Source organism: Anabas testudineus, chromosome 15 (assembly GCF_900324465.2).
Source record: "Anabas testudineus chromosome 15, fAnaTes1.2, whole genome shotgun sequence".
Lineage (NCBI taxonomy): Eukaryota > Metazoa > Chordata > Actinopteri > Anabantiformes > Anabantidae > Anabas > Anabas testudineus.
Genome location: NC_046624.1, coordinates 2481188 through 2505150, shown reverse-complemented (window position 1 = coordinate 2505150; position 23963 = coordinate 2481188).

Sequence of the window (23963 nt, the reverse complement as noted above, 5' to 3'; positions counted from 1 at the left end):
ACTGTAGACAGCAGGACTGGTGATCCAGCTGTAACAAGTTCATGACAGACCTGTGTGATGCTTCCTGAGTGGTTCCTGACCTCCTGAACCAATGTCCTGAGAAAGTTCGGGTCTTCCATTAGAACTTGGAAAATGGCTCCAACTCCCAAGAGCTTGTGTATATGTACAGTTGTTTGAACCAATGATGTTAGAACATGCTCAAAGTGACAGCTTCAATCAATATTGCAGTGACATTTATGTATATGAGTAAAATTGTACTTGTAACTGTAAATAGAAATAGTAATTAGGATCAGTTCTCTGGTGTACGCTATTGTTACTGTAGAACAGTTTAGGAAGAGCAGCAGGAGAGACGGTGCGGGCCGGGTTTAAAAACCCACATTCTATCCAGTTAAACACACAGTCCTCTCTCTGACAAGCTCCTAGATGGTTCTGCCCTCTTCCATCATCCCTCCTTCCCTCTGCCACATCTTGCAAGATGTCCCATCTTTAATTGTTGCTGTAATCAGTGTGATTCATTTTACCTCATTAATATTCCTGTATTCACACAATCTTAGCCGTGTCTCTCTCCTCACTAATGTATCGCCTCTGTTCTGATCCACTCCACTCTCCCATCTCCTCACTTCCCTTTTTATCTCTCTGTCCACTGTCCCTTTTCCCCTCTTTGTTCCCATTTCCATCTACTTATTTCACCCACTTACATGACCCCCTCCCTCCCTCTTCGTGTTCACTGATCACACATAAATTAACACTGAAGGCTTCCATAATTGCTTATGTAAAAACTCTATTTAACGGGTCTAATTTTATCCCCCTGCCCCACTAATACACATGGTTTTTATGCTACATGATTGATGTCTCACCATACCACATTTTCCACTTCATTAATAAAAAATGGTGTCTTTATTTATTAATGCGTAATATACATATACATGTATTTATGATTCAATTAGGACAGCAACAGTCGGGATCTACAGTATAAGAGGGAATTTACTGTGTAAACTTTAAGATCTAAGTGCTTGGTAATGTATCTGTCTTGGGGCATTGCTCCTCTTGCAATATAAGAGTCAATAGCACTGTACAACTGGGAGCACTCCATTAATAATGTGAAAAGGGAGAAGTTATAGAATAAAACTCCAAGGTCTTTTTTAAATAGACCTTGGAGAAGTTGCAAGTCTATCACAGGGTAAACATATAGAGACAGAAAAAAATTCACACTCACTTTCATGCTAATAAGCAATAAAGAGTCACCAATTATTGCTGACCACTGCAGAACCATGCCACCATCATCACGTTACAGTGAACTACAAATAAATACACACAGCTTCATTTTTGAGTCTTGTGATTTTCATGACAGAGGTCAACTTGCAATAGTTTTTATTAATATAGCTAACGGTTAGCCAAGAAGGCAACACAGCATGAATTTTGTTCTTGGTTTCAGACTTAGGAGTGAAGCATATGATTGTTTCCTGGAGGCAGTAAGCAAAAAAAGAAACTTTCAAAAACAACAGTAGGAGCTTGAAACTTTTTGGCAGAGGGAGGAAAAGAGCTACAGTAGGTTAAGCCATCACTAGAGGTGTCTATGACATTGCTTACTGTATTGTGTTTTGCCATCCCTTGCAAGGCATGAGCCTCACCATGTTCATGACCTTCACAACACACGCAACAATGAACCACATGTAAACAGTCCAAGTCAGTCAGGCCTATAGAAACCTTTTAAATGACAAAGAAACATCTTTAAGAGCTTTAAACAGGTCTAGTGAAACCTTTTGCATGAATTGTGAAGCCGTGTCATATTTAAAAGAAACCTGCTTGGTATATTCTAAATAATTATTAACTGGTCAGGATGTTCTTCCTATTTTAGTTCACTTGGATTTTTCTACGTGTGAAAGAAAATTGAACCAAAGAGAAATCGGATCAAGTTTACAAACTGGTCCCCTGATTTGGACCATAAAATCCTAATTATAGGTTTGACAATGTCTTTAATTCACTTTTGCAACCAGTAGATTAGTGAACCACAGACGAGTCACCTTGGTCCTGATGCTTGACTCAGACCCCACTTAACCCAGACCCCACTGTGATTAGGAAAGCTGTTAGGAAACCAGTTAGACTGGTCAGCTGTTCTGGGGTGAGGCCGCTCTTTCAGCATTTGGCCAGACTATGGAAGTAGAACTGAATACATTGAATCAGGAGGAATATGTAAACCAGAACTAGAAGTACTTCATATTAGCAATGTATTACTTCTTAAGGTGATGTTGACTACATAGATAGCACTAGAAAGAATAATTTGTCTGTGAAAAATTATTACAAAATAAAAAACAAGAAAACATAAAAAGTATTTGTTGGTAAGAGAAAAGGTAAAAAAATCTGCATTGTGAGTATGTGTTCTCACATCCTAAAAATGTATATATCTTCAGTTATGTAATAACATCCTCTTTTATACAAACCACATGCCCACAAAATAACAGCTTTACTAGCCTCGTAAATCAAGTCCAAAGGAGGACACTCATTTGGTTGAACTATTACTGCTGGGCAATGATGGCTACTAAATTAGCTTATATTAGCAGGTTTTTTTTTTTATATGCGTGTGTATTAGTGTGTGTATCTGACCGCTAACCTAATAGAAGTCAGTAAAACCCTGCTGGCGTAGGGCATGCAGCGACAGGGCTAATAGAAAGATAATGAGTCTGTCCATACTCACGCCTCTATTAAATCTCCCCTTAATACTCTCTCCCTGAAATGGTGGGTGTATTAGAGCCAGACACTCCTTTATGACTGCAGTGTTATGAGAAAAGTGAACCATCAATGAATATTCATGGTCCAGCAGAGCTAAACACTTCTTACCAACAGTTTCTGTTTACAGTGAGAACGAAGGCATCACAGAGACTGAGCAATTACAGTAAGGGGGCTGTATTCAGATGTGTGCATGCAGTAAAACTCCTGAAATATACGCTGTGTGTGAAAAATACACTGATGCAATAAAAAAAATTTAAAAAAAAAACTGGATGAAGTCTTGGAGTATCAAGTCTAAGCTCTACTAATAATGCAAAAATGAAAACAAATATGTTAGCCCCAGAAGCAACACGGTAGACTTAATCAATTTTATAATAAAGGAAACACAACTATTTGTTGTCCAGAAAAGTCCTGATGATTTAAAAGTCTTATACTGTTAGTTAACATAAGAGCATTGTTTAACAGTGTTAAACATTAACAGAACTGTTAGCTAATGCAACTTTACTGCATTATATTGTTTTTGAGGTCAGATATTGCAGGTTGGCAGTTGACTTAGTTAGAAGTGCACATTTGAAATTCTGTATTAAGGCACATAAGTGTAAGTGGCAATTGAGCGGGTATAGCTGATCATTTTCCAAAGCATATTTGAATGTACATTTTTAAACGTTGTTCTCTGTAATTTCAGACATTTTATAATTTAGGATATTTAAATGTGTATACCGTGATTATAAAGAGGACTGGCTGACACCAAAAACTAAAATTTCAATAGAGTCAGTGATTGATCAGAATCAATATTCTAAAAACATGTGCAAGATAACCGCAGCCGCATCTTTCGCACTGACACTCAACCCTTATCAGTAGCCTTACTTTGGGTTTCACCATGTACAAAACCTTTGGCAGTGCCAGAAATTTCAAGTTGTTATCAACCTCAACACTGATAAGGTAAAAATAGATTGCAATGAGTCAGGGTTTTTTAATTTATCTGGATATTAGACATACATAATTGTAAGAAAAGAGTTTTTGAGATGTATCTTAATCGTAATTGAGGTAAAACAACTCTACAGAGTTACGGACTGTTGCCATATATGGCTATTTTGGGATATTAGTTAGAATTAGCACCATGATTCAACTAGTTTATTCTGTCTCATTTAAAGTGATGATTAGTGGCACCTGACAAATAAGGCCGAGCTGAGCTGCTAGTGTCTATGACATCAAGTTCTGGGGTCTTCTTGTCTGTTTTTTTTTTTTTAAAGTCTAAATCATACGCACTTCCAGTTAATGGATTTGTCCCCTCCATCATTCACAAAACACCTCAGAGCGGCAATGTGTGTTTTTGTCTGATGGTACCGATTCTTTTAGCGCTGAATTACACATGCACACACATTTCTGCAGTGTGCATCACACTTTCTGTCTCTGTCAAACTCACACATACTGATGCATAAACCCCACGGAGAAAAGCATACAAATATCCAAGAATATTTTGATATGCGTCGGGGATGAGGATAATGTGATGTCACCTCTAATACCCAGATAGAGACATGGTGTGCCTGCCAGTTCCTTGCTTTTACATGTAAAAACAGCAGAGGAGGCACATATGAATGACAATGCGGCTTCTGTCAGTGTGGGCTGACTTATTGGGGATGTATAGTGCAGGCCAGGCCAGCTTCATTCACACCGCTGTGTTATTTACCCCTTTCTTTCTATTACCAGTGCATTTTTATTGCAGGGGGAATCGAGAAGATGTAATTGCCTACCAGGTATCTGCTTGCATTATCAGGCCTAGGATGGCATTAACTATAAATAGATAAAGGACGTTATGCAGCCATATTGTGTACTCTTTGTATGTGTGTGTGTGTGTGTGTGGGAGGAGTGTGAGCTGGTGGGTGTGTGATAGGGGCACTGAGTGTTTTTGAAAGTGAGTTTGCTTGTGTGTATAGTATTTGATTTATTCAAACTACACAGCCTGTGGTTTATGACAGATAGGATATACAAATCTATTGTGAGGTTAGAATTACATATTTGACCAGACAATGGGATAAGCTGCATCTCCAGAAGTGACCCGCATAAAACCTGCGTGTACACAGATTGTGTAAAGCTACGGTGCATGTGTGTGTGCGTGTCATTGGAAGTTCTTCCATAGCAGAATTGAAGTTTGAAACGAGATGGGCGTTGTGTGCAAACCTGCATCTTTCAAACAAGCTCAGCTGGGAGTGTCACAACAGCGCTGTCTTCCTTTCATTCTCTCTTTCTCGCTTTCTTTCTTTTCCTGTCTGTCTGCTTCAGTCTGGCTATGTGGGCACAGACAAAGTCAAACTGCTGCTCGCACATATCTGGGCGGCTATTTAATTAAAAGTGGATTACAAGAGTGTTGGGTAAACAAAGATCAGATTAACAAATAGGCCGTTGCCGCTTTCCCATTTGCTAATGCAAATTTGACTTGACGATGGGATTGGTCGTGCAGAAGAACGGCTCCGTCACTCCGGCGGAATATTAAGACCCGGTCTGGAGCTCAAGTTAAGTCGGGACGACTCGCAGAAGTTGGCTAAGCCCCCATCCTTATGCCCAGTGTGTGTGTGTGTGTGTGTGTGTGTGTGTGTGTGTGTGTGAGTGCCATCCTCGCTCCTCATTTCTTATCTTTCGAGGTGTGGTTCATCATTTGACTGATGCAGTTTATGCAGCAGATGATGAACTACACAGTATGGTTTTGTAAATCTTTTTATATCAAACCCAAAAATATTTCAACACATAAAAACACGAGTGAGACACCAACAATTTCTAATTGAGTTTTGGACTGTGGAGTTCTGCACTATATGTGGACACCCAGGGAACACTGGTGATTACAAAACTAAGTCCTCAACATACTATAATTGGGATCACTGCAAGTGACCTGAATGTAAATGAATGACTACCTTTTTCTATACAACCCTCAAGGATCCCTTAAACTGCCCCAAGGACTGCAAGGACTCGTAGACTCCAGGTAGAGGAGCTTTGCATCCTCTGGAAGGCTAAGTATGTAATGTCACAGTCCAGTTTGTGTTTTACAGTTGGTGTCTAAATCATGCTGAGTGGGCTCCTCTTACTTCCGTAGGTCAACTTGTAATCTAGTAATCTCCTCCTACAAACAGAACATGCATGGCTTCAGTGGTGAAAATGCACTAGCTTAAGTACTATACACTTTTGAGGTATTCCTACTTTACTTGAGTATTTTTTGCTTCTTCATAGTTGAACTTCATTTCAAAGTCAAAATACTGATATACTTTAATAAATTCTAATAATATATTGATATACTGTACCCTTTAACTGTACTACATTTATTTGAGCACTGTGGCTAAAAGTTACTTTTCAGTAATACAAAGTCAAATATTATCATAAGACTTTATTGACTGACCATCCATTTGATGGTGCATCATCAAATGCACATTCACATCATCTCAAATGTTTGCACACAAATCTTCATGGCAATGCATCCACTATTAGTTGAAATATGCACGGTAATAGCTAGTCAATGCATTGAAACCCTTAGCAACACATCACACCACTGACTCTGCATCTCAGTCTTCTTTCCCCCCATTTTTTACCCTCCATATTCCTCACAGGGCATTGGTCGGTGTCCCAGAGTTTTTCGACATGGTTCGACCTTGCCGTGATAGACTGTTACTGTGTTCATTCCTCTTTTTCAGGACACCTCTCACCTCCCCAGGCACAAGAGAGTGAGAGAAAAAGAAGAATGAAGCCGAGTCAGAAGAGGACGGATGAATTTATTGATGTGAGGCTCAGACTCAGGTTGATGCATCTGAGTCTGGATCATGGTGGATGTCAGGGACAACCTTACACAGGCCGAAGGCCACACATTTATCTATGCACATCACTCCTTTTAGATGAAAACTTTTCTTAATGAATTCATTTCCTAAAATGCTGTTTTACATTTGTTTTATTTAATTATTTTATCACTTGTATAGCAAAACGTGTTGTCCTGCTGATATCATCAGATGAGACAACTCATCAGTATGGAGGACCTGCTGGGGAGTTTCACAAACTGATTAATCAGAGGTCTGAGTTGTGTCTTTTTAGAGCACATCACAGAAAAGTAAGGGCAGAGGGGCACAGGTGGCACCGGCCCTCAAAAAACCTGATTGGCCACCCTGGTCACAGGGTATTACAATGTCTGCCTAAATGTAAATGTTATTATAACTGAATGTAAAACCTTTAGAAAAAGGAGACCTGACTGAAGTTTTGTTTTTAGGGGATCATTAGAAGCAAGTTAGTAGTTAATAATAATAATTATTTAAATTAAATATTTTATGAGTAATAATACGAAGTGTCATTTTCTTTACACCTTTTTGGCCTGACTTTGGGTCTCCATTTGAAAATTCCAAGACTAGAGAATAACAAGTGACTTGGATTAGGAATGGAGGGAAGGGGACTCTGTATCAACATTCAATGATGCCTTCAAGTAAAGCAAAGTAGAGGTACATAATACATTTGTGCACTTAAAGTCACAACATATATAAAATTTGAAAAAAAAAAAAAAAAGATTTGATAGTGGAAGACATGCAAGGATATGCTCTTACTGTACTGCAGCTGTTATCTTTGTTTCATCCCAAAAATTTGACTTGGTCATAATCTAAGCTTTTAAAGAAACATGTTGACACATATAAAGAGAATGTACAATTATAATGTAGCTCACCATACAAAGAAGTTCCCTCTGTCCCTCTGCTGTGGATCACAGAGCTCACTTTGGATGTAAGAGGCTCGCATGAAAAGGTCAGGTCCCAGCATTGCACAGAGGGAGGGATCAGTGTGTTGAATAATACAGTAGATTATGTTATGGAGGGGGACATGACACCTCCTCCCATGATGCTAACATGCTTCTGTGTTATTTTAGTCTCTGGCAGAACAGGGATAGTCCATCTGGGTTAGCTGTAGAATCACCCTTCACAGTCCCAGCGAGAAGCACAGGGGCCCCCTGCAAGGACAGGACAAAACACAAGAGTTCAGGAGCAGGAACGTTTGGGATGGGAGGAGGGAGGAGGGAAGAGGAAAGGACGAAATAAGTCGAGGGATTGTGTGTGTGTGTGTTAGAAGAAAGAGGAGCTGAGCTGAGAAGGAAGAGAAGGAGAATCAAGAAATTGTGGTAAATTAAATGGAGTAAAGCAGGAAAGTGAGATAAAAGATGAGGAAATGGATAGAAGAGAGGAAGGAAATAAGGTTTGATTGTTGGATTGAAGTGAGTTTGACAGATGAGACAGTGGATAAACTTACAAACAAATGATGGCAACCATTGAACAGAATACTGCAGTTCCAATCAACCACGTTCTGATGAAAGATTAGTTCAGAGCTCATGATTAAAAAAATAGTCCAACACAAAATTGTTTCTTTCTCGGTTTCATCCAAATCGCACCAGAGACACATTTTATTTTTTTATTCTTCTCAGGAACTAAAGGACAACATCCATTTTCCAAGGCCAGAGGCAGTAAGCCAATCTCAACTGTGCACAAACAGTACAGGTCTCTGGGCTCTGGTCAGGTTAATGGCAAACACATTATGTTCTCAGCTGTAGTTTGTTCATGTCATTTCTTCATAACGGTTGAATAAGGAAGACGTTCAACCAAAATGTAAGACATAATAAAGGCAACAGGGGCAAACTGACTTAACAATGATTAGTGTGTTTTTTGAAGCAAAAACTTGATGTAATACCAACTGGTGGGGAAAAAGTGTTCCTCTATCTATAAATGGAAACACTAGAAAAACAACGATGTGTCTTTTGGAGCTGCTAAGTCTGAACTAGTCGTTAAATGTCCCATTGAAAACATGCAAACCTGGAAACTACAGCTGCAGTATTATTATTCAGTGCAGTGGATGCAGTAAAGCGTCTTATGGTCATGTTCCTGTTCATGAGTGAGCGAGGAGTCAAGAGAGAGGAGAGAAGAAGAAACGAGAAATGCACCGAACACAAGAAGCTGAAGTAGTTTAGAGGGGACGGAGGGCAGGCTGGGCTACTGCTGCCTGTCATACTGTGTCACAGTCACTGGCAACGTGTGTGTGTGAATGAGAGTGTCCAATATAAAATCTTACTTGCAGCAGTGCTCCATTCCTCACAAATTAAAGTGTGTGTTTGTGTGTGTGTGTGTGTGTGTGTGTGTGTGTGTGGTTTGGGCTGAGGGCACCAGACGGGCAGGAGGGTAATTTGGTTTGGCACTAATGCAGGGCCAAGAATCCATGCTCTGAGTGAGAAAAATGTCTCTCTCTCTCTCTCTCCCACACACACACTCACACACACTTTTTCCACTGTAATCTAAATAGAGGCGGACGGTTCACAGAAGCTCTGCTACCTCCTGTTGTACTTCACAGCCTCTCAGACACCCGCTGTAATGTTCACATGGTAGACATGGCAACCTGACTGTGTGTGTGTGTGTGTGTGTGTGTGTGTGGCCTTCAAGTCCAGTACTGTATGTGCCCACATGGGCGTTTTTAAATATAAACATTTTATGGATGTCACTCAAGAAGGTGTATCCATGCAAGCGTCTGTGTGAGCTTGTAACGTGTTTTACAGTAAAATGTGATATAAAGAGTGTACAAGGGAGGTTTTTATGCAAACTTACCTCAGCATCAGCTTTGAGGTGGTCTAGTTAGCATGTTGGACAGCACAGGAACCCTGGGAAAACTCAACCTGCTTGTTTGCTACTTCCTGCATCTACAAACCTGCCATGTGCTCTATGTGCTTGTTGCAGTTCTCTCTGCAGTGATATTCACGTTAACCTCTGTCATCATGGCTTCTGTTTGTTTTATGCCAAGTCCGAACAACACAAGGAACAAATTATGTAGTTGGATAGATAAGGATAATTTAGCAGAAGGTGTGAGAACAACAGCGTGGAATGATAAAAAGCAGGTACGGCTCCGGCCTTGTGGTTCGCGTGAGGCGTTTAGTTGTGATAGTTGAGGACAGGATGAGGGGCTTGCGAATGCATTATGTCAGTGAGGGTCCTCGCAGGGATAGAAACACAAACGTGCGTCTTTAACTCGGGCGCGCGTCATCGTGTGACGCCCTCACACCCTGTCACAGCGGCTCTTCATCCTCCGCCTCCTCCTTCCCCGCTCACACCACCAGCAGGCCGATTATAGCCTCACCACAGTCACCCTGTTTACACCTTACGCCGCCACCAATTACCGGGCTTTGACACCCGAGCTGTCACCCTGGGGCGTAGAGGGAGGGGAGAGGGGGTGGGTGGGTCAAATTCACACCCTTGGTCACACTGTCACAGCCTTACCTGTGAATAGATCCACATGCAGGAGCGGGGCGGAGCGGGGTAAACACACAGGACCACGATATTTAACACAATTATTTTACAGGTAGACGAGTAGGAAGAGGTTGTTCAGAGCATGTGATCAGGCTCATGATGCTTTTTTATCACCATAACATGGTTTCTTTACACTTTCTTGAAGTGAAGTTCTGTATTGCACCAAACAAGCAAACTGTAACAGCATCGCTCTGTAGTGTGTGTGTGTGTGTGTGAAGAAGTTCTGCACAGAGATGTGAGTGTGGTCCACTGTGTGATGGGATGGTAAAGAGGTCTTGGCCTGGAGCACTGCTATGATTAATGGACACACAAACACACACTCAAGCGCAAGCACACATCATCATTCCTCCTCTCTGTCCTGTACTTGGGTCATGTCTTTTTAACCCCTTTAATGCAACGATACACACACACACACACACACACACCTGGGCCAGCCTGCATGGATCTGTTTTTTTTCACACAGGGGAGAGGAGGAGTAACCTCACGGCCACAGTGGTGTCACAGTCAAACATTAGCTAAAACAGGACAATGGTGTGTGTGTGTGTGTGTGTGTGTGTGTTAATGAGCTGGCCTGTTTGAGCCACCTGCTCTCCCCAGTTGCTCTGCTCTGAGATGGAGTTCAGGTGCTGTAAATATCTGGAAGAGGCTCCGTCGGGGCTTTCTTTCACCTCTCGTCTCTCCTCCACTCGCCCCGTTCCTGCCCTTTTCGTCTCTTTCTCCTGCCTCCTTTCCTTCATCTTCTCGCCTCGCGCCCTCGTCTCGGCCCTACGTGCGACCTCTTTCTCGTACAGCGCCCTTGTTTCACTGATGTGTGATCTCCGCGTGCCCTCCCATCTTTTGTCCTCTCTTTGTCTCCTATTCACCAGTTCTGCTGCTCCTCTAGCGGTACGGTCCTCCTCTACCTTCCCCTTCAACTGTTTCTCACCTGGGTTCGGTTTTCTTGCCTGTTTCCTTGCAGCCTTTCACCTCATCCTCTCCTTTTGATTCGGGTTCAGATGGCATCAGGCCAACACACGTTAGCGCGAGGAAAACGTTCTTGTAAGTACAGTGGTCTGCTCATCATTTAATGGTGTTGGACTGACCAATACTTACAGCAGAGTAGGTAGGAGAAAAAAAGCTTTATGTGATGAAGAAATCAGACTTGTCATGTGAAGAATATCAGGTTGCAGTTCGAAGCTGAGGCTGTCATTTTAAGAATGTCTCAGTGGTGACATTTTATCATTGTATTAATCATTCAAGAAGAAATAACACTTTGAAAGGCTGACATTCCTCAGTCATTTTAAAGTTGCCAGAAATCTGACAGCAAGTTCGAGGACATTTTCACACATTAGTGGTTTTTCCTTGAAACTTTGTTTCTTGGAAACTTTGGTTCCAGCAAGTTGATTTATTTCCTGATTTCAAGTCAGTGTAAAAAGAAAAAAAAAAAAAAGAAAAGAAATCATTTGATTCTACCATCCAGATCCAGATTGGGATCCAGAATTCAAGATCCCACTGAGATTTCCAGCATTTGTTAAAAGCCCAACCTTTGTCAACAGTGCGTTACACTAACACTATTGTTGATGTGTTAGTGGGCCGGGGCATAACTTTGGCAAATGCACATAAGAACATGTCACTAGCACTATTATGGGAAGACAGGAATGTCAGTTCCAATACACATTGGCGTTATCTTTGGAGTGAAGTCACATTACATCATTCCAGTGCGCTCTCTCTGAGGTTACATCTACAAGAGGGCCGAGTTCACAGAGTCCACCTCAAATGAACTGCAGCTCCCTGATGCCTACAAATCATATTTCGGCTAAGAACTCTCTTCTTGTTGTACGCGGACCAATCACTTGTCTGTGCTCTGAGGAGTTTATGTTAACAAAGTCGCAAAGATTAGTGTGCACAACCAGGGAGGCGTTCAGGGACCGTACAGATTCTTTACTGTGCTTGTGGTGTTTTTTCATGGCAGTTGTAGCTTTTCAGGACAGTGTCAACATCTTCACCACACACACCTGTAATGTTTCCGAGCAGAGGGTACTGTTCATTGATTCACCATTTTGTAACCTAACATTATATGATGTGGCAATGCTTTATTAACCATTCTGGCTGGGTGGGACTAACTCAACACTTATATTAGTGTGTTTCTTGAACTTTACGTTAACTTTAAAGTGATCATCTATGATTTGCCAGCTTTAAATACAACTTTGACAAATGTTTACAAATGTATGCTAATCATCAGTCAGTTACTGATTGTTAAAATAAAAAAGGGGGCTTAGACCTCACTACTGTATAACATTACATTACATTACTGATGTTAGTCTCTTTTAGCTCGACTAGGATATGAAATGTGTCGGTTGTAGATATTTAAATGTGCTGTCAATTTTGATATGGTTGATCTTTTCTCTTGTATGTTTCAGTTCATTGTTCATTTAGAAGGCAAATAAACAGCCTGAACTTCTTGTATCTCAATTGGGAAACTGTACCTATCTGCCAAACTGGACACCCACATTCAGAAAGGGAAGAATAAGCAGAATAGCAAAGAGAATTAAAAAAAAAAAAACACACCTGTTTTATGACACACTTGAAAAACAGCCAGCCTGTCCTTTAAAGCTGAGCATTCATGGCACAAACAGTGCATTGAGGGCTTTGGCTACAAATTAGGTAAGAACCTCATTAGCGGGGCATGCTAATGTTAACTGTATTCAGTTCAGTCAATTATTTATTGGGTTATTAAAAAGGAAAACCGTGGCCCATGCACATTACTTCCAACATATACACTTGATGGGTCTGTTTTACCTATGAAGTTTCCTAAGCTATGCTGGATATTTGCTGACAGGATATAGTCAACGGTCAAATGATTATTCATAGTAGTAAAAAGTGATTTATCTCTATGGAAAAACATGGATTATAATGTTCATGGTGACTGTAGATCTCCTCTCTCTAATGCCTTCCAGAGTTGATGTTATGAGTAAGACCATAAATAGAGGCTTGGGCAGAGCTTCATGAAGGCGGTAGATAATTTGGCCGAGCCACAGTGTGGCCAAATTAAAAAGAAAAGTCATACTGGGAAGAAATAATAAATTCCACACTAATACTTAGGGGTCATACTGAGGATGTACTCGACCAAATCTGCATCCCATACAGGATACACCCATCTTATTCACAAACAGTTAAATGGTGTCTTTGAGCCACTTTCTGTGGTAAGAAACATAAAGGCAATAACGATACACTATGTACATACACATAACTTTAAAAATGTTTCAGTTGATTAATTAGGGGTTCTTTTTTTAAACTGGATTTTATATCTTTGTAGTCATTTCAATATGTTTGCAAGATAACCTATCTCTGCTTTGGTGCCAGATTCAGAGCAAGAGAGCAAGAGAGAGACATAAAGAGAGAGATCTGGACTTGCTAATGAATTCAGTTTTGACTCAGTAACAACTGACACAGGAGACTGTGTGGGAGACCTGTGTGCATGTGTGTGTGTGTGTATCTACAGCAGGTGAGTGTGTGTCACATGCAGCACTTCCGATGGCTGTATACAGTGCAAGTACACACTTTCATACACACTTTGGAAATAAACAGCAATGTGTGTGTGTGTGTGTGTGTGCTTGTATATCTGCATCAGGGCATGATCTCACGCTTACGCTCGACTTCATCCTCCCACCTCCTCTTCACGGAATGTATGTATGTGTGTGTGTGCGTGTGTGTGTGTGTGCGTGTGTGTGTCGTGTGTGTGTGTGTGTGCGTGTTGTACAATAGAGCGAGCGCCTGCCGGTGTGTGCTTAGTGTGCCTTTATGCAAGGCAGGTGAAAGAGGTAAATTGGGCCGTTCCATCATGCGATGCGGGGAGGCCAGGCTGACATGCTGATCAGGTGTGCATGCATAATGGCCACCAAAAATAAGCTCTGTTTTGAATAATGCCCCCCTATCCCACAAAAAAAGAAAAAGGTATAGTAGAAGAAGAAATGCAGCGGTCTGCTCTCGGTCCGGCTGGGATCTCATCCATCTTAACAATGAATGGAAATCAGAGACAGACTGCCACCGACTGGGGCCTCCGCAGAGCCCACTTACATCTCTTTCCCCCTCTCTCTCTCTTCTCTTCTCTGTCTCACCCCTTTATGTTTTGACCCTTTCCTCTCCCTCTTCTCCTCCACTTTTTTGCCTTTTTCCTCCTTTTTTCTTCACTGCTGTGAGTTTTTCCTCACTTGACTATATATTTTTTTTTCTCACTTAACTGAACTCCCCCTTGTCTTTCTCTCAAGCCTCTACTGAGGTGTAGTGTAAAAGAAAAACAAGTAAAGATGTGTGAAAGTGCTACATTATATTGCCAAAAGTATGTGGACACTTCTATTGCTTAGAAGGCCCAAAGACCAGAGCAAAATAAGTAAAGAAATCACTGTCCTATCTTCTGCCCTCTTGGCCAGGCGCATGTCGCCATCATTATTTGCATAATTACTGACTCAGTGATCATTTGGGGAATTTCAATTGTAACACTCTGATTTTAATTATCAATTTGATTTGAAAAAATGCATTTTATGGGCACATTAGAAGGTATAAAAGTGGACAAGATGTAGATCACTGACCAGGCAACTTCTCAGAGGTCTCAAAGATCCCAGGGCTCTGAAGCCCCTGTCTTGATAATGGTCCCTGTGTCAAAACATCTGTTTTGATCAAGTTTGAATGAACTTATATGTTGATGTAAAAGTAATGTGATTCATTAGATCACCACTCAACAACCCAGGAATGAAGTTCCTGTGCAACTAAACTGCAAACACAATACCATTTTTGAAGGTAATAGTCTGGTTACGTGTTTGTGGAGTTAGAATTTCCTCTATTAAGCCCACAGTCCTTCTCTAACCTCAACCAGGTGCTGTGAGGACTAGACGTTCTACAGTAGATTGGATGTTTTGGCACACGAAAACTGTTGCCTGCATGAATTTGCTTGATCTGCTCAGGATCAACTTGCAACTTGTCATTTACAAAAATTGTCAACACCTCCTTTTTATATTTATATGGGGGCCAGCAGATTACTTTTACCGTGGGACACATTAGCGTGTTAATAACATTCTGAACCTTGGACTTGCTTGTCTACTTGTCTTCTGCTTTGGACGAACCTCCTTCCCCAAAATTCCCACTTGTCTACATTATGTACTTTTGGACCATAAACATTAGTTTTAATAAAGAGGGATCTTAAGGCTTAATCACACATTGAAACTTTGGACAACAGTGCGATTCCAACTTTGTGTCAACAGTTGGGGAAAATGATCGATGTGAAAAACACACACTCGCGCACACACATCCTTTTTTCCCCCTAATACAGAGTCCAAAAGACTGTTATTGTCATTTCTGCCTTTTAAGAGTAGCACTGTCACAACACTGTTAACTGCTTCATTTAACTTTTTATTTATTTATTTTTTACATTGGGAACGGATCCAAATTATAGCTCAAAGAAGCTTTTTTCAAGTAGCTGGATCAAAGTGGAATCAAGCAGTTTGGCCTTGCTTGTTTCAACATCACATTTTGGGGCGGCAACTAAGAATTATTTTCATTATCAATTAACTCATTGATTACTTTGTCTGTTGATTAATGACTCATTTGGTTTAATAATCATAAGACACCCACCACAATCAAATGACACATTTGAAAAACAGTCAACAGTTTCCAATAATTCCAGACGCAGACATGTAGCACATTCTCACATCTATACACCTAGAAGTATTATGTTTTGGGGTTTTTTACTTGTAAAATTCAAAACTACTCAATAATGAAATAATAGATTCCTAATCCATAATCCATCGTTTTAATGGTTTTCTCAGTTCAGTGTGGAAGCGCTTGACTTGCATTTCTCTTGGGATGGAATGGAAACGCAGTGTTCTTATGAGTGAATGAGAGTAAATCCATGCAGCCAGGCTCCAAACTCTGGTGGAAAGCCTGAATGTAGAAGTGTGGAGTTTTGCTAGAGCTTGGATGTGATGTTCAGGAGCCCACATACGTTCCACATTTGCATATGCATCAACTCTTGCATAACATCTTTAATGTTAAACTGAAAAAGAAGCATGGATTTATTTAGTCAAATTATTAAACCAACATGACTGAATTAACCTGAACCTGAGCCCTGGTCCCATCAGGTTACAGTCAGGTATCCACCACTTAATCCTGATGCAGATTTTGGAGACATTGTAGTTTGAATAAAGGACTAGAAGATGGGTCATGTAGCATGTTTACCTTCCAGTGCACATTCTCTCTCTACCCTCCTATTCATCTAAACATGCAGTGTCTCTTCATTTCCTTGCTGTCTCCTCCTCCCTGCTTCGTCCCTTCTCCTCTCTCCTGGGTAAAGAAACGAGCTGGCAGTATAAGTGTTATTCATGGCTTGGACAGAGGGTGAGTTTTATTGCAGGTAGATAAAAAGATATCGCCCTTCTGCTGCCATCTACGTACACTGTGTACACTGTTTTTAATATGTGATGTGCTTCTCTGCAGCAAGTAGAGGCACAATTAAGATACTGCAACACTGTTGTTTTAGTGGGAAGAAAGAGTAAAATCTAAGTAGTGGACTTTATGTAATACGGTTGAAATGGTCTGTATGTGGCTAGACTGTGTGTATGTGTGTGTATAGACCTATGCAGTTTATCAGTTTGATACCTATACAAATAGAGCAATAGCAGCCTTTTTAGAAAACTAAGTGGCTTAAAGGATAAGGCTAGTCATTTTCTATATTATCTTTTCTTTGTGAATAGCCTCTACCCACCATGTCTGTCAACTGGATTTCTCTTACTCGTCTGTGCCATAGAGCTCCGTTGTTGTCTTAAAACACAGACGTGAATTAAAGCATTACACCGGCTGACATGTTTCTTCCTCGTTAAAAAAAAAAAAGGAGCTACACACACGGGAAAGGCTGTCGCTCTTCACAGCCTCTGAAGTGAGTAATTTTGTTTACTTTACCAGCTTCTCGTGACGTTACCGACGTTATGCACAGCAAGCTGAGCATTTGAATTCTTGCGAGCTCTTGAAAATGACTATTGTAGCTGGAAATGTGTTTTTTTTTTTTTTTTTTTAAATAAAACATCTAGAATGGTGAACAGAAGCCCATCATCATCAAATATTAGCTTATGTATTATGTGTCAACTGAAAAGGCTAAATTATTATTAGAAACCAATAGTGATGTAATTGTGAACGTCAAACTTTTGAACAGCAGTGTATGTGTGTTTGAGCAGTTTTCAACAAACCCAGGAATAATTAGACCTGATCCAAATCGGGGTTGATCCAAAGAGACCCCAATAAAGACGAAATGCAAAAATGATCCGCCGCCATTTAACCTTTCACATTTTTTCCACAGGTCCACTTTAAAAACACATCTTTCAACTCTGCTAATCCTGATGCACCATGTGATCACAGCTAATAGCAAGTCCACTGGGATCAACCCTGGCATTAGACATAGATCTTAGACTCAGGCGATCGAAGGAGAACCAACCTGACCCAGTCTGACAATAACGTCCCACACAGGTCTTACTTACTGGCAACTAAATGAACCTGTCAAGACCTCTAAGAGATGTTTTCCATACAAATCAATGTGAGCTGTCTGTAACGTTGCTATATGTGCTTTATTCTTGAATATACTAACTTAATGCAAGTTTCATTGGTTGATTACATTGTGAGAAATGTAAGCACGGTCAACAAACAAAGACAGTTCCACACCAGGACAACATGAGTAAGTAGGGTTCTAATACAGTAGCACCAAAGAATTCACTGCTCTTAATCCCAAAAGCTTTAATGGTGATTATGAGAAAAAGGCTTCACATTTGGATGGCTCAGTCTTTGCTCACTGCTAAGAGATAACGGTAGAAGAAGAACAATAAATGACAGAGGAAAAGGGATGAGAGGGAGCAATGGCAGGCACAAAGTCAAGGAATATGAAGAGGTCAACAAGGGCAAAGGAGATGAGGAGGAAAGAGGGAAAACAACAACAAACCATTGATGTAGCACGTGAAAGCGGAAGGACGGTCAAGAAATAAAGCAAGAACCAAGCAAGTGGCAAGGACAATGGTAGCGAAGGGGGGAGGAGGAGGAGGGGATGGGAGACGAAGTGGTAAAGGATGGAGTGTGGATAGAGAGCATAGGGGAGGACAAGAGGGAGGAGGAGGAGGAGGAGAAGGAGGTGGCAGCGGCAGTGGCAGGGCGTGTTTCTATGTGTAAGCGTTTCCTTCAGCCGGGGTGATTGAGCACCTCTGCCCTGAACTCTGGGTAATGAGCGGAGAGAAAAAGGGAAAACTTCTGCCCCGGAAACTTCCCAAATTATTTAGAGGCTTATGGATGCGGGGAAAAATTACAATATGCGCAATCTACCTTCTCGAGACCAGATGAAAAACAATGAAATTCTTTGTGACAGCCCTTCCAACCTCTAGCTGTATAATGATTTTTTTTGTCCCCCCTCCCCTCCACCCGCAGCCCTCCACCCCTTATATCCTGGCTGGATCTCTCTCTCTCTCTCTCTCTCTCTCTCTCTCTGAGCCTGTAGTATCTGGGTACATCTGTTTTGCATGAGATGCATAAAATGACAGGACTTAGACAGCCACTGCATCTAGTGACAAAGATTACTGTCAGCCACCTTCGCCAGTTAATACATCATTGCCACTGGTCCGTTCCCTGCCTCTGTCTCCTAGCGACAGCCTATCCCTCGACGAGGCCCGGGCCATGTGATTAAAACCCCACCGCTGCCACCACCAACTCAACACCCTTCCAACACACCTCCCTCTGCTACTCTTCAGCTTACCTTTTACATAAAAAAAGAAGAAGAAAAAGAAGACAAGGAACTGCTATTTTCAACTTTACATTTTTATTGTATTACCATAAAATATTGGTGGAAGCACAGCATCGGCATTCATATCTCACGAATTGGATTCTGCTGGTGATTATGCTGCGTTTAGACTTGTTAATCTGCAGCAGCATGAGACAGAAGAAAGTGGGGGCAGAGGTGGGGGAAGAGAATAATATTTGCTTTTGGTTATTAGTTTTTTCCCCCCCTACTATTAGATACAGGACGTAGAAACTTTTAAATGGTGCAAGCAAGCAGGGTAAGAAGGTAAAGCAAGTGCAGGGAATAAATCTTCTTAACATGCAAATGGTATGCAGTGTTATCTGATGGTCTGCTGGTTAAAAAATGAGGGTTTTGGTTTGGCGGAACATTTACAGTTTCTTTTGTCGTGGAACGAACGCCTTGTTTTACCTCACGGAACCGAGGGACGCTACCGACGTGGCTGCAGAAAGAGGCCAACGACGTGGTTTTTTTTTATTGCGGGTGAAAATAAATACGCCTTATCACACCGGCGTGACACGTCTTCAGTGATATCCAGGTGTCACTGTGCCACGCTGTGTTTGCTTGGCTTGTCAGTTGGCAGGATATTGCAAAACTTGCGACCAGACTTCAATCAAATTTGGTGGAAGATTGGACCAAATGACCGGCCTAATGCAAAACGTCCAGTTTTTAAGTAGTAATATTGCACCTATCACCGTCTCACACTTTGGATGCATTAAGTAAAAACCCATTATTATAAATGGCAAATCGAGGCTCGAGAAGCCTCCGTGCAGGTACCATCCACCAGTCCTTACTAGTTCGAATCGAATTTTGCTACCCGACTTATTAATACCACCAGCCTGTAATCACACAACTGTAAACACAAACACCCATCCCTGCTGTGCGAGGCTTACAAAGTGATAAAACAAGACACACACACACACACACACACACACACACACACACACACACACAGCAAACAGCCTTTTATTTCACTCTGTCTGTTCTTCTTCTTTTGTCTTCCACTCCTCTCTGTTCTCATTCACTTTGGATTCCGTTGTTTTTCTTGACTCACGCTGCTTTTCTCTTGTCATTATTTCTACCTTTTTCCCCCTTCTCTCATCATCCCTCACTTTTTCACCCCCCCCCCCCTCACCCCCCTCTCCTTTCACTGACATTGTAATGTTACTGCACACGACTTTATCTCGCCTGAAAAGGTGAAGCCATGAATGATCTCTCCAATTTAAAAGCACTCAACCCTCACGCCGCCTGAAATGAATATTTTGCATATATTCATGCAACAATGATTCAATTTGAGGATATTATTTGCAAACAGTGGCTGAATTCTCTGCAGCATTAATAACGCAGCGGCTGGGGCCAATATCGCCAGGATGAAAAATGTATTTATTCTGACATGTTTAGAATGAACCGGCGCGATTAATTAAAAAGTAAACAATAAAGAGAGGAGTCAGATGGAAAAAGACAGATGTGAAGGGTTGGTGAGGAGGTTCGCTGACAATTTGCGTTTCTTTCTTTTTTTTTTTTTTTTTTTGCTTGTTTAAGTCATTTGCAGGTTGTTTGACTGGGATTGGACTTTGTTATCCAATGTTGCTTTTTTGTGGACGTTTTGACCAGAAGTCAGGGGAAAATGTTGGATTCATGGAATATCTACTTGATGTTATGAAATGATTTGTTCCCTTAAGGAAGCTTGGACTACATATATTACAAACAGTTCTTGCACTTTAACAACACACATCTTGAACATCCAAACCTGATTTCAGCAGTGAGAGACAAAAGCAGGGAAAATTAAAAAAAAAAAAAAAAAAACTCTGCTTCAACACTGAAATTCTCAATTTTAAACAGCAGCCTTTAAAATCCCACGGCGTTGAAACCCTGGTAGAGATTTCTCTAAACAAACCTTCTCTAGCCCGTGACGGCAGAAGTTTACAGCAGCGCAATTAGTCTCTGAGCTAATTCACAGGTTTTGCCCGGTTCTGTGTTGAGCAGCGGTAGAGGGAGGTGGGGATTCAAGCGGTTCCACAAGTGAACATTTTGTGTTAAAACAAACATCTGTTCGAGGTTTTCTCATGGTGCGCTCCCTCGCTTATGGGAAACGCATTTATATAGTGCAGCATAACCTCTGATCAACACAGAAGAACAAAAAAGGCCCACTGTGTGTGTGTGTGTGTGTGTGTGTTTGTGTGTGTGGAAAATTGTTACAGAGGACACAGGTGCAAAACCAATGATCAGGCCGTTTGCCCAGTTCAGATGTTAAATGCTTCTATTACATTCCTTCATGCAAGATGTTGCATGCCCAGTTAAAGTCTTTTTAATATATGACAGGGAGACTGTTTTATTCCCAAAATGTTGTTTCACTTTGACCTCTGTGGCCTCAGAGCTGATCTGCCCAAATATCACCAGTTTATTCACTTGTTCACCACAGAAAGTGAGTCAACATGCTCGGTACATGCTGTACATTGTACGCCCTCAGGCCCACAGAACCCAATTTTGATGGGGTTTGATGCAGTTACTCCACCTCTGCAACAAACCTGGTAGTGAGGTCAAGGTAGTGACGTGACCCTTCACAGCCTACAGCCCAAATTGGTCAGTATCAAGGCATTAGTCCACTTAGAAATGACCATGTTTTGTATGAAAAAATACATTTCAGCTGTGCTAACATGAATCCATAAGGGTTTTACAATGCTCAATCAGCCATTTTTATTAATTAATCAATTTGCCTTAGCAAACACCAAATGCCTTTGAGTCAGCTTCTCTTACTTTATTCTGACTGGACTTTTAAAAATGGATGATTTTCTGTAATTAAGTCTCTCTAATAGTACAAACTTTAGCTCCATATTTAGGTCCTGTTTTTGTTGATCTTCAGCTGACAGGCTTCTGTCAGATGACATTATCATCATGTCATAAACTTGGAAATGAATTTTTCCCTCTCTGATGATGACAAAGCCCTAAATCATGGTGCCCCTCCACTGTACACCACCTCAGCTTCAGCAGACACCAGACAGCTTGCAATATGTATTTTGTGTAAGATTCATAAACAGAGACAGGAGCCAGTTTCAATGATTCTTTTAAACATTAGTTTCTATTTGATTCCAGCAGTCCAGTGACCCTTAAGAAAAAAAAATACAGAAACCTCAAAATAAAATGTAAAACTAAGACTGATGACATAACACATGACATAAGTACCATGTATGTTTTTGCTCAAAGTGAAAGTAGTGGGAGTGCTTGTTGGAGGTTCATGCTTTAGTTATTTAAAAGAACGTTGGATAAAGTTAAGGTTGGATACATGTGAAACAATGTGAGAGTGCGGCTGCACCCTATACGCCCTAGGTAGCTCTGTGTGTGTATGTGTGTGTGTGTTTATGTAACGCGGACTTCATTTTCAGTTGTGGTTGTTAGTGGCATTATAGAAAGAGGATTTCTGATCAATTAAATTACTAAATCATTTGGCAGTGCTACATTGCAGTGAAAAGATATAATCTCACTTTTCCTTTACTGAAGGCTGGGATATACTGTAGTAGGCTGTGCCAGTGTGTGTGTGGGCTTTATAGAAGTTCTCTCAGTGTGAATCAGTTTCCTGTGTCATTAGTCTAGATACACTCTAATGATGGTCCCACTGGAGCGCCACTTCACATGCACACACACACACACACACACACACACACACACAAAAGCTGGAATCGAGCCTGCGTTGAGTGCGGCAGATATGAGAGGCTGCGGTTGCATATGTGAGCATATGTATGTAAATTCCCTCATTTATGGCATTATCTGGAGGAGGTATTGTCTCTCCAACGTAATGTATGAGTGCCAGGGAAACATGAAAGGGACAGAGAGAAAGAGAGAGGCTCATATGCATGCAGAGAACCGATACGCCATAACATATAATGACAGTTCCCGCATGTGGAAGAAGAAACAGGGAGACAAATGAGCAAGAGAATTAGAGGGAAGGAGAGCGAAAAATGGTGAGACAGAGGAGGAGAGAGAGAGATGAGAGAAAGAGACAGCGGAATTGAAGAGGCATGAAGAGGGCAGGAGAGAAAATGAGGAAGAGTGCAAAAAGAGCAAAATAGGGGCTCAACTCATGTGGGACTTTTCAAGCTGAACACACATTATTTAGATTAAAGACAAACAATATTTGATGCCGGTGTGACCAGAGTCAGGTTTTTAAACGATTAAAAGCATGTGGGGACGACACTGACAGAGTAATAACAAAAAATATTAAGGTAAATGTCCAGTATCAAGCAGTTTTAGGTTGAAATGATGCTCTATTCCAATACTAAAGGCAGAAACAAAGCCATGGATATGTACTATATGTGTGCACTCAGACATGCACAGGAATATGTGTTGTGTGTGTAAGTTCAGGGACTGGGTAAAGAGAAAAGACGTAGCCCGGCTTTGAAAAATAGCCAGGTGGGAGAATATGACTAGCTCAGCCTTTTGGAAGATCCTGAGTAGAGAGAAAGGGAGACTGCAAGGTTCTGCCGCGTGTTCAAGTCGAGTTTGCTGAAATATGTTCAGAGGAAAAGGTCAAAAAGATCATTGTGATGTCCAGTTTGGCCCGTGTGGAGAATTAAAGTAATCAATTTCAACTAAGCCCAATCCTCACAGGTGATGACTGTCACGTCTCCAACCTGGATTAGCTCATGGGTCTGTGCTGCACACCTCCATCGTTGTCCAAAAACGATTAAAAACACATCAGCCAGACATGCTGCTCCACTGAGTGACATGTTTCTTGTTGTTACTGACTTACATCATTAAAGATATATTTGGGGAAAATCTGCTTATCCACTTTACCTCAATACTGAGATGGTGATTGATACCACTCTCGCATCTGTGCGTAAGGAGCTGGAGCTGGGATGTCATTAACGTACAGTGGACTGTCTTGAAGAGTAAAGACTGGAGGCAGGGGAGGAAACAGCTTTCCTGGCTCTGTCCAGAGTTCAACAAGTCTGACTGCAATACAGTAGTTTGTTAACTAGAATATAAAATTGAATGTTAAATTATTTCTTTGCAATGTGTTTAACAGTTTCAACTACCAAAACACACCACAACCTTTTTCCAACCTTAACCAAAAGTATTTTCTCGTCTAAACCCAACCACACTCAAGACTGTGAAGGTGAACTTGGGTCTGTGGTTGAAAA